This window comes from Palaemon carinicauda, chromosome 23 (assembly GCF_036898095.1).
Source record: "Palaemon carinicauda isolate YSFRI2023 chromosome 23, ASM3689809v2, whole genome shotgun sequence".
In the NCBI taxonomy this organism is placed as follows: domain Eukaryota; kingdom Metazoa; phylum Arthropoda; class Malacostraca; order Decapoda; family Palaemonidae; genus Palaemon; species Palaemon carinicauda.
Window position 1 is genome coordinate 90,881,023 of NC_090747.1, and position 12,039 is coordinate 90,893,061.

The window sequence follows — 12,039 nt, forward strand, 5'->3', positions numbered from 1 at the left end:
ATAATGACTTGTCATTTTATCTAAAACCTTGTCAAGATTAAATACTGACTTGTCATTTTATCTAAAACCTTCTCGAGATTAAATAATGACTTGTCATTTTATCTAAAACCTTGTCAAGATTAAAATATGACGTCATTTTATCTAAAACCTTCTCAAGATTAAAATGTGCCTTGTCATTTTATCTAAAACCCTGTCAAGATTAAATAATGACTTGTCATTTTATCTAAAACCTTCTCAAGATTAAATAATGACTTGTCATTTTATCTAAAACCTTGTCAAGATTAAATAATGACTTGTCATTTTATCTAAAACCTTGTCAAGATTAAACAATGACTTGTCATTTTATCTAAAACCTTCTCGAGATTAAATAATGACTTGTCATTTTATCTAAAACCTTGTCAAGATTAAAATATGACGTCATTTTATCTAAAACCTTCTCAAGATTAAAGAATGACTTGTCATTTTATCTGAAACCTTCTCAAGATTAAATAATGACTTGTCATTTTATCTAAAACCTTGTTAAGATTAAATAATGACTGGTCATTTTATCTAGAACCTTGTCAAGATTAAATAATGACTGGTCATTTTATCTAGAACCTTGTCAAGATTAAATAATGACTTGTCATTTTATGTAAAATCTTCTCAAGATTAAATAATGACTTGTCATTTTATCTAAAACCTTGTCAAGATTAAATAATGACTTGCCATTTTATCTAAAACCTTCTCAAGATTAAATAATGACTTGTCATTTTATCTAAAACCTTCTCAAGATTAAATAATGACTTATCATTTTATCTAAAACCCTGTCAAGATTAAATTATGACTTGTCATTTTATCTTAAACCTTCTCAAGATTAAATAATGACTTGTCATTTTATCTAAAACCTTGTTAAGATTAAATAATGACTGGTCATTTTATCTAGAACCTTGTCAAGATTAAATAATGACTGGTCATTTTATCTAGAACCTTGTCAAGATTAAATTTTGACTTGTCATTTTATCTAAACCCCTCTCAAGATTAAATTATGACGTTATTTTATCTAAAACCTTGTCAAGATTAAATTATGACTTGTCATTATATCTAAAACCTTGCCAAGATTAAATTATGACTTGTCATTATATCTAAAACCTTGTCAAGATTAAATCATGACTTGTCATTTTATCTAAAACCTTCTCAAGATTAAATAATGACTTGTCATTTTATCTAAAACCTTCTCAAGATTAAATGATGACTTGTCATTTTATCTGAAACCTTGTCAAGATTAAATAATGACTTGTCATTTTATCTAAAACCTTCTCAAGATTAAATAATGACTTGTCATTTTATCTAAAACCTTCTCAAGATTAAATTATGACTTGTCATTTTATCTAAAACCTTGTCAAGATTAAATAATGACTTGTCATTTTTATCTAAAACCTTCTCAAGATTAAATAATGACTTTTCATTTTATCTAAAACCTTGTCAAGATTAAAATATGACTTGTCATTTTATCTAAAACCTTGTCAAGATTAAATAATGACTTGTCATTTTTATCTAAAACCTTCTCAAGATTAAATAATTACTTTTCATTTTATCTAAAACCTTGTCAAGATTAAAATATGACTTTTCATTTTATCTAAAACCTTGTCAAGATTAAATAATGACTTGTCATTTTTATCTAAAACCTTCTCAAGATTAAATAATGACTTTTCATTTTATCTAAAACCTTGTCAAGATTAAATTATGACTTGTCATTTTATCAAAAACCTTGTCGAAAAGGAAATTGTGACTTGTCATTTTATCAAAAACCTTGTCGAAAAGGAAATTATGACTTGTCATTTTATCAAAAACCTTGTCGAAAAGGAAATTATGACTTGTCATTTTATCAAAAACCTGGTCGAAAAGGAAATTATGACTTGTCATTTTATCAAAAACCTTGTCGAAAAGGAAATTATGACTTGTCATTTTATCAAAAACCTTGTCGAAAAGGAAATTATGACTTGTCATTTTATCACAAACCTTGTCGAAAAGGAAATTATGACTTGTCATTTTATCAAAAACCTTGTCGAAAAGGAAATTATGACTTGTCATTTTATCAAAAACCTTGTCGAAAAGGAAATTATGACTTGTCATTTTATCACAAACCTGGTCGAAAAGGAAATTATGACTTGTCATTTTATCAAAAACCTTGTCGAAAAGGAAATTATGACTTGTCATTTTATCAAAAACCTTGTCGAAAAGGAAATTATGACTTGTCATTTTATCAAAAACCTTGTCGAAAAGGAAATTATGACTTGTCATTTTATCACAAACCTGGTCGAAAAGGAAATTATGACTTGTCATTTTATCAAAAACCTTGTCGAAAAGGAAATTATGACTTGTCATTTTATCAAAAACCTTGTCGAAAAGGAAATTATGACTTGTCATTTTATCACAAACCTGGTCGAAAAGGAAATTATGACTTGTCATTTTATCAAAAACCTTGTCGAAAAGGAAATTATGACTTGTCATTTTATCAAAAACCTTGTCGAAAAGGAAATTATGACTTGTCATTTTATCACAAACCTGGTCGTAAAGGAAATTATGACTTGTCATTTTATCAAAAACCTTGTCGAAAAGGAAATTATGACTTGTCATTTTATCAAAAACCTTGTCGAAAAGGAAATTATGACTTGTCATTTTATCACAAACCTGGTCGAAAAGGAAATTATGACTTGTCATTTTATCAAAAACCTTGTCGAAAAGGAAATTATGACTTGTCATTTTATCAAAAACCTTGTCGAAAAGGAAATTATGACTTGTCATTTTATCACAAACCTGGTCGAAAAGGAAATTATGACTTGTCATTTTATCAAAAACCTTGTCGAAAAGGAAATTATGACTTGTCATTTTATCAAAAACCTTGTCGAAAAGGAAATTATGACTTGTCATTTTATCACAAACCTGGTCGAAAAGGAAATTATGACTTGTCATTTTATCAAAAACCTTGTCGAAAAGGAAATTATGACTTGTCATTTTATCAAAAACCTTGTCGAAAAGGAAATTATGACTTGTCATTTTATCAAAAACCTTGTCGAAAAGGAAATTATGACTTGTCATTTTATCAAAAACCTTGTCGAAAAGGAAATTATGACTTGTCATTTTATCAAAAACCTTGTCGAAAAGGAAATTATGACTTGTCATTTTATCACAAACCTGGTCGAAAAGGAAATTATGACTTGTCATTTTATCAAAAACCTTGTCGAAAAGGAAATTATGACTTGTCATTTTATCAAAAACCTTGTCGAAAAGGAAATTATGACTTGTCATTTTATCACAAACCTGGTCGAAAAGGAAATTATGACTTGTCATTTTATCACAAACCTGGTCGAAAAGGAAATTATGACTTGTCATTTTATCAAAAACCTTGTCGAAAAGGAAATTATGACTTGTCATTTTATCAAAAACCTTGTCGAAAAGGAAATTATGACTTGTCATTTTATCAAAAACCTTGTCGAAAAGGAAATTATGACTTGTCATTTTATCACAAACCTGGTCGAAAAGGAAATTATGACTTGTCATTTTATCAAAAACCTTGTCGAAAAGGAAATTATGACTTGTCATTTTATCAAAAACCTTGTCGAAAAGGAAATTATGACTTGTCATTTTATCACAAACCTGGTCGAAAAGGAAATTATGACTTGTCATTTTATCAAAAACCTTGTCGAAAAGGAAATTATGACTTGTCATTTTATCAAAAACCTTGTCGAAAAGGAAATTATGACTTGTCATTTTATCAAAAACCTTGTCGAAAAGGAAATTATGACTTGTCATTTTATCACAAACCTGGTCGAAAAGGAAATTATGACTTGTCATTTTATCACAAACCTGGTCGAAAAGGAAATTATGACTTGTCATTTTATCAAAAACCTTGTCGAAAAGGAAATTATGACTTGTCATTTTATCACAAACCTGGTCGAAAAGGAAATTATGACTTGTCATTTTATCACAAACCTGGTCGAAAAGGAAATTATGACTTGTCATTTTATCAAAAACCTTGTCGAAAAGGAAATTATGACTTGTCATTTTATCAAAAACCTTGTCGAAAAGGAAATTATGACTTGTCATTTTATCAAAAACCTTGTCGAAAAGGAAATTATGACTTGTCATTTTATCAAAAACCTTGTCGAAAAGGAAATTATGACTTGTCATTTTATCAAAAACCTTGTCGAAAAGGAAATTATGACTTGTCATTTTATCACAAACCTGGTCGAAAAGGAAATTATGACTTGTCATTTTATCAAAAACCTTGTCGAAAAGGAAATTATGACTTGTCATTTTATCACAAACCTGGTCGAAAAGGAAATTATGACTTGTCATTTTATCACAAACCTGGTCGAAAAGGAAATTATGACTTGTCATTGTATCACAAGTTACTGGAACAGAACAGCAATAACTTATAGTATGATCTTGTTTTGAGTACCATTCTACTAAGTGCTTATACACTTTTGTCCTTTCAATCCTTCCATTTCTAACCACCCTTCTAATCTTTCTAACTTTTTTTTTCTGCTAAAAGTAAATGTCTTAACTTCTTCCATAATGTGGAAGTTGCTTATGGCTTTCTCGACTTTATATGTTATTCCTGGGGCTGTTGTGGCCTGATTTGGTAACGTCTCTGCCTGGTGATCGCCTGACGGGGTTTCGAGTCCCGCTCAGACTTGTTAGTTCCTTTAGTGTCTGCAACCTTACCATCCTTGTGAGCTAAGGATGGGGCGTTTGGGGGAGCCTATAGGTCTATCTGTTGAGTCATCAGCAGCCATTGCTTAGCCCTCCCTGGGTGAAGAGGGGCTTGGGCGCTGATCATATGTAATATGGTCAGTCTCTAGGGCATTGTCCTGCTTGCTAGAGCAATGCCACTGCCCCTTGCCTCTGCCATTCGTGAGTGGCCCTTAGACCTTTAAACATAATGTCGCCAACATATATCATGGTTACTCTTCTGAAGTTTCTGGTAATGGTTATTTGCTTTCCTCATATAGCTTTAACTTTGTCAATTATAATAGAGCATAATTTCAGGCCGAAAACTACCCTATCTTACATTTCCTTTAATCCTAATTTCTGTATATCCGACGGGCTTATTAGTTATAGATTTAGACGTTTCATTCATTTTGTATATCAACTTGGTACCATATATACCCACCATTTTACTCAATCTTTAATAGGGTCCTTCAAGCATAATTAATCGAAGCATTTTACGGCTCCCCAAAATCACATTCGTAGGTGGAGGTGCCTAGATGTTTAAAGGCTGCTCATGACAATGCCCTAGAGACTGACTATATACAGTATACATGTGATCAGCGCCCAAACCCCCGCTCCCCCCAAGCTAGGACCAGGGAGGGCCAGGCAATGGCTGTTGATGACTCAGCAGGTAGATATATACTCTTCCCCAAACCTCCCATCCTTAGCTCACAAGGATGGTGAAGTTACAGACACCAAAGAAACTAGCGAGTTTGAGCTGGACTCGAACCCCAGTCTGGCGATCACCAGTCAGGGACGTTTCCAATATGCCACCACAACTAAAGTAATCATTATAATCAATAACAGCATTTAATGGTTTAAGGTTTTCTGCTGTTGATCTACCTCTTATCCCTTCATAATGAAATCGGCCAATCTTATCATTCATCTAATTCTTAATCTTTATCAGTGGAAGTTTCTCAAACTTCCTATTCACTGTGTTCGTAGTGAATAGTCATCATCTGTTATCCGTATCTAATCTGCTCTCTTTGGTCTTGCCTACTAGCGGTATTCAGATTTTTCATTCATGATATTTTTAATTCATTCCATTCATCTGGTATGTCTATGATCTCTTCTATTCCATTCCTTATTTATCTTTATGTGTTGGCCCACGCTTTTCATCTGTCTATTGCTCAATTCTTGTTTTTCTCTTGTATTCTTATTTTTCTGAACCTTGCCCTTGACGAATGCTGACATAAAGAAGGAACTAGATAGGAAGAAAATAAATGAATGCGATACAACTGATAAAGAATATGATTGAAGATGATTATGTTCAAAAGTAGAGAAAAGTGCAAGAATAGATTGAGAAGGAAATTATTATATATTAAAACAGTGAAACCAGAATAAAGATTTATGGGGAAACATAGTCAAAATAAGGAACAGACAGAAAATCTATAGAAATTGTAATGCATACTTAAGGTGAGCAAGGAGATAATCTAAATAAAGAAGAAGTAAATTAAGAATTGGTTAAATACTGGAAAATCATTTATAGCAAACATGAAAATTAAATAGACTTTGGAATGATGAAAAACGAATAGCATATAAAAATTAGATAACAATTGGATGATAACATAAGAAAATAGATTATTATGATATTCCAAAGATGCTAAGAGAGTATTGTGACCTAGTAATGAAAACAAACATAATATAAAACCAATGGATAACTTAATAATCCCAATATAAAAACTCAAGAATGGGAAAACTGAAGGCAGAGAAGGAAACATGTCTTGAAACTATAGAAACTCTACCAAAACGTATTAGTGACAGAGGAAAAAAAACAGATAACTGGAAGAGGCCAAGAATGAAAATGATATTCCATATTTGATATTCATGATGAAAATGAAAGAGGGAATAGAAAATCGCATAAGAATAAATAGGGAAGATAATGAATGCCAAGTAGGATTTACAAGAGGAGGCCGAATAAAAGAAAATTTTTATCCTATAGTATTGTATAGAAGAGGTATAGGAATAAGAAACTCCTTGTGGTAACTGCTATAGCTTTTAGTAAAGCCTTTGAATCTGTGAAAATGGAAGTAGATCTGTTAATTGAAGTTTTAAAAGTATACAGCATCCACACAGAAATTATATATGCGATTGCAAATATTTACCATCTTTCGACCTTATCAGTCCCACAGTATAGAAGGGTCGGTAGCTCTAGTCAACTTTCTCCATCTAATCCCATCCTTGCATCTTCTTCCCTCTTCCCCATTATAGGAATGTTCTTAGCTCTCTTGATTGGTTCTACATCCTCTATTCTTATTTCAGAAACACTTCCCAAGCCTTCTGTTTTACATTACATATACCACACATTCGTCTCTTAACACTCCCTCCTTTCCAGTAGTGATATTCCAGCGATCAATCTCACCATCCTCATCTTGGTTCTCTCCAACAGCTCTTCATCTTAATGGCCTAGTTAACTATCTTATAAATATTAACTAGAGTTATACAACAAATATTAACTATGGGAAGGATATAGAGCAAGAAATGGAAGTTACGAATCGAATTAAACGAGGTTGTGTAGGATTAACATCACTGTTGTAACGCTCCCTCCATTGTTTAACTGTCAGTAGGACTGAAGAGGGATACGGAGCAGTATCCGAAAGCCTCTCCTTGTATATTTTTTACCATTTTACAATAATATATTTTAACACTACTGTGGCTTTTGATTGTCAATATTATAGCCTCGTTACGGAGGTTCCTTAGTTCATCACTGATATTGTTGTTAATATACATAATCATAATGAAAATAGAAATGATTTAGTAGATAGGATAAATATTATTTGCAGATGGTGCCCTGGTAATAGCGGAAACTATAGGGAATGCAAAATGCAATATTCAGCTTTTAGTGGAAAAGGAAAAATATGTTGGTTGCCAATAAATAAAGAGAAGACCAGCGATATTATATACAAAATTAAACACAAGTGAGGTCACGGAGTAGGAATCAAAGTAGCTGAACATAATAAATAATTCTAGGATTAAATTAAACAACGCAAAAATGGAAATTAAAAAACTGCAGAAACAATCTTACCTTACAGGTGCAATAACAAAGAACAGTTGTAATAAAAACAGTATTGCATTGCCATTCATTCTGTGTGAATAGAAAATAAATAAACTTGACAGAAACGGACGGAAATATATTGGAGAGAAATATATTTTATATGTTTGAAAAATAATATGAAATGGACAAAAATAATCAAACAATATATCCACGTTCTGAACTTGAATATCCCGGGCCTCTTTAGTTTAAAATATATAGATAAAGTATTAAATGAATCAAGCTAAGAAATGACGGAAGAATATATAAAAAACAACACTGTAGCATTAGTATATATTCAGTCATATAGATCGATTTTACGAATAAAGGGAGAAGAAATAATGTAAATGGACAAGGTTCAGCAGTAATTTTTAAAGCGCGTATTAATACCCGAGATTTGCAACAGAAGTTTAAAATTACAGAATGTAACGCTGTATATAAAATCTGCATATTATATGAAGAAGACCAAGAAATTCTGATATATTCATTAATATACTTTAAAAACTGAGTGCATTTTATCAATTATACCGCTCTAAGTAAGTAAAGAGGACGTAAAATGACTGCCACTGTTTCACATAGACAATGAGGAAAAACGTATTTTTATGTGTGAATTTAATTAGAAAATGTGGTAAGCAAGAGAAGATATATTAAACAAACTATAAACCAATATTAAAAAAAATGAAAACTTAATCAAAGAAAAATCACACAGGGTCGCCGTTCCATAGGTTGGACTCGTGCCACTTGTTATTTACTAGTACTACTACTACCAACGCACTACTGTACGTAAATACGTTTTTCAGTAAAATGCGTATACCATGCCATAATTGTATTTAAGGATACCACCATAAGGATCGGCCATTTCCAGAGGTAATAATCTTATTAATTTAGATGTATCATATACTATCGTAATCTTACAAGGAAGTAACGCTTCTGTGATTATGTCTTTTACTAACTTAACTAAGGTTGTGTGGTTCAACAAGTGGAAAGATTATAGATTAAACAGGTGTATTGTATTAGTAATTTTAACCCCAAAATTGTGTTGTCATGGATTACTGCCTCAACATGTTTGCTGTAAGGTAAAATTGGTAAATATACGTTTCCACTTACTATACTCATTTTTTTTAATGAGGCGCATTTGCCCTGACTCGCAGCTGTTACATTTTAGCTCGGAAAAGTTTTCCGCTATCTGATTGTTTAGAATGATCCTGTCTAACCAATCAGCTATCAGAAAACTTTTCCGAGCTAAAAGGGCGCCCCTGCGAGTTGGTGCAAATCTGCCTCACCAAAAGGAATTGACTATAGAATCAAGTGCCCCTATTTTTTTTATTTTACTCATGAATGGCAGAGGCAATGGATAGTGACAATGCCCTAGAGACTGATCATATATACATATGATTAATATCCAAGCCTCCTGTTCCACCCAAGCTAGGACCAGGGAGGGCCAGGCAGTGGATGCTAATGACTATGAAAGTAGACCGGAACCTTTGCATATCGAAAGCCAAGGCATAGGAAGAGAAAAAATAATTTATAGAAAAATACAGGATAATATCTCTAAGAGAGAAAAAAAAAAACATTCCTACAGGAAATATTGTGCTTTCAACACATTTTACGGTGTTATTTTACTGTATTACTGGACTATACAACCTAGGAAAAAACTACTTTTTCTTATAGAAAAATTATGCATGTACCTTCGAATGAACGGGAGCGAATACAACTGCTTCATAGAATGTCAAAAACAAATGAAATATATACCAGAAGTATAAAATACGGATAATTTGTGCTATTTTCCATGGATTTATTATATGTCCCAGAAAATAATGTATAAAGGAGAAAAGGTTTGTTTTACCATTATTTACTGTTTATTTTCCCCACCCAAAACCATGGGTCCCCAATGGAGGTCCCCCATTACCTTAGGATATATTAGGGTATATCTTAACTTTTTATTTGCGACCGAAACAAAGGTCTTTTTTGAAGAAAACAGGATTTTCTATATATACCCCAATTTTTTTATCAATAAAGTTTGCCCCGTGTTTTACTATAATAAAACTGAGAAAGTGGTTGTTCGTAGTTGTGGCCGTCATACTGCAAAACTCCTACATAAGTGCTCCACCTGATTATTATTATTATTATTAGCTAAACTAAATCATAGTTGGAAAAGTAGCATCCTACAAGCTCAAGGGTTCCAATGGGGAAAATAGCCCAGTGAGGAAAGAAAATATAAATTATAAAAAATAATGAAAAATAAAAATAAAATATTTTATGACAGTAATAGCAGTAAATCAGATCTTTCATAATAAATTATAAAAAGAGACATGCCAGCCTGTCCAACATAAAAACATTGGAGCCTTTGTATATCAGCGGCCAGTTCGTCTTGCGTTGATTAAAAATGGACATCAACTAACCTAAACTTCCCCCACCCCACCTAACCTACAAGCCGTGTCCTTACCTACTTACCTAACAGGGGTGCTAAGGCCCCCCTGCAACCCCCCTTACACTGACGTATTCTAAGTTAGACATAATAATACATACAGGTGGCTGCTATCACACATACACCCCAAAACATTTGTTTCAAGTTTTAACTTTTGAAGTTCTATCAATTCAACTACCCAATTAGTAAGATCATTCCACATCTAGAATACTGTGTGGTATTGGGCCTTATGATGGAGAAGGCCTGACTATTAGAATTAACTGCATGCTTAGTATTGAGGACATGGTGTTACCGTCCGGGAAGATCTACTAACCAAGGAGCTGTATCCTTACTTACCGGGTGGGCGGGGAGGGGGCCATACCCCTTAGATTACTGTATTCATAGCTTACCCTGTGTTTGCTTCTCAACCGGCCTTATTCCCGGCAAAGTAACATTAAATCGTATTTCGTGAAAGAAAGAAATTTTAAAAGTAATAAGAAATTTTACACTTTTCCCAACAAACTTAATTCACCCCTTAATATACTGTACACTGTATTAACAGAAACAAATATACCTGGTGGTTGTGCTTACATTATTAGGTCACTGAAGTCTTGGTCATTGGGTTGCATCATATATCCAAGGAACAACTTTTTCTTATGGTGGATGAGATGAACCAGCGCATATCCTGCGGTACACTATAATTATATAAAGCAAGCTGAAATAACAAAATTGTCACGATATTTTTGATCTTTCAAAAAAAAAAAAAAAAAAAAAATCCTCATTTTCTGGAAATCTTCCTTCGGCACAAAATGTTTGAACAGCAGTAAAAAAAAAACAGGGGCTTGCCATTGTGAGTTGATTTCCCATCTTAAACGTAATGCATTTCATCAACACTACACTTGGAACAGATGCTGGAATAATCACTAGATTCCTATTTTATATAAGTAAGAAATAAACTCCCTTTGTTTAGGTATACTGTAGTTCATAACCCTCGCATTTTTTTAATTATTCAAGTTCTATAAAGAATCACTTGTATTAGGTCAGACTTGGTCCCTCTCACATTTCAACATTGTCATCTTCATGTCTCGGCAGCTAAGAATGGGGATCTCTGCTCCCTGCTTGATGCTCTCATTACCCTGTTTGGATTTAGGAATTATTGAATTCTGTTTGGATGAATAAAAGACTGTCAATTTCCTGGGTCAAGCTGAGTCTGATTGAGTCTTTTCAAATTACCGCACTCACCGAATAGCTGAGTGTTCCACTGCTGAATTGGTCAAAACGCCATCTACAGTGAATTCTAGGAACTACGGGGGCGAGAAAGACCATGTCAGGGGAAAGAGTTTGACTTAGTAATTAAAAGGCAATTTTGTTGATTTTCCTAAGATTTTATACGTATCCAGGAAATACATACCTATCTGAGGTATTTAAAAAATTCTGAACAGTTTTTATTCGATACAATTTTCCAATAGGGATGAAAGTAAGGGAGTTATGGGGACTTGGCCGTTATACTACATACACAATGGTAAACCTACATGCTCACAATAACCCCCCTCCCATCTGTAGCTCACAAGGATGATAAGGTTGCCGACACTGCAAAAAGCTATCGACCTTGAGCATGTCTCGAAACACATTCCAGCAGATCCCCAGGCAGGGTCGTTTCCAGTAGAATTTCCCTAACTTACACCTCCCTCTAATTGACTTAGGACACTTAGTAAAGTTGGTTAGTATGTGGTGCTGTACTTCAATTTCTAGCCAAATACACGAACCATATATTTTTCCTATAGTACTTGCTAATTTTTTTTTATCCATTTGTGACCTGAAATATTGGGGCAATCCACCTGTTCATGAG

General features: G+C 33.0%; 1 protein-coding gene across 2 annotated transcripts in view; it reads left to right on the forward strand.

The window, feature by feature from the left end:
• The window catches only part of LOC137617228 (polynucleotide 5'-hydroxyl-kinase NOL9-like), a 114,921-nt gene that overhangs the window by 12,365 nt on the left and 90,517 nt on the right, over window positions 1-12,039 (forward strand). The window contains exon 1 of one of the 2 annotated variants that reach the window (XM_068347167.1): window positions 8,544-8,650. The exons of the other annotated variant lie outside the window; for it this stretch is intronic. The gene's annotated coding sequence lies outside the window, so the exon portion shown is untranslated. Of the gene's footprint in view, window positions 1-8,543; window positions 8,651-12,039 lie in introns of those variants that run through there. 2 annotated transcript variants of the gene reach the window in all.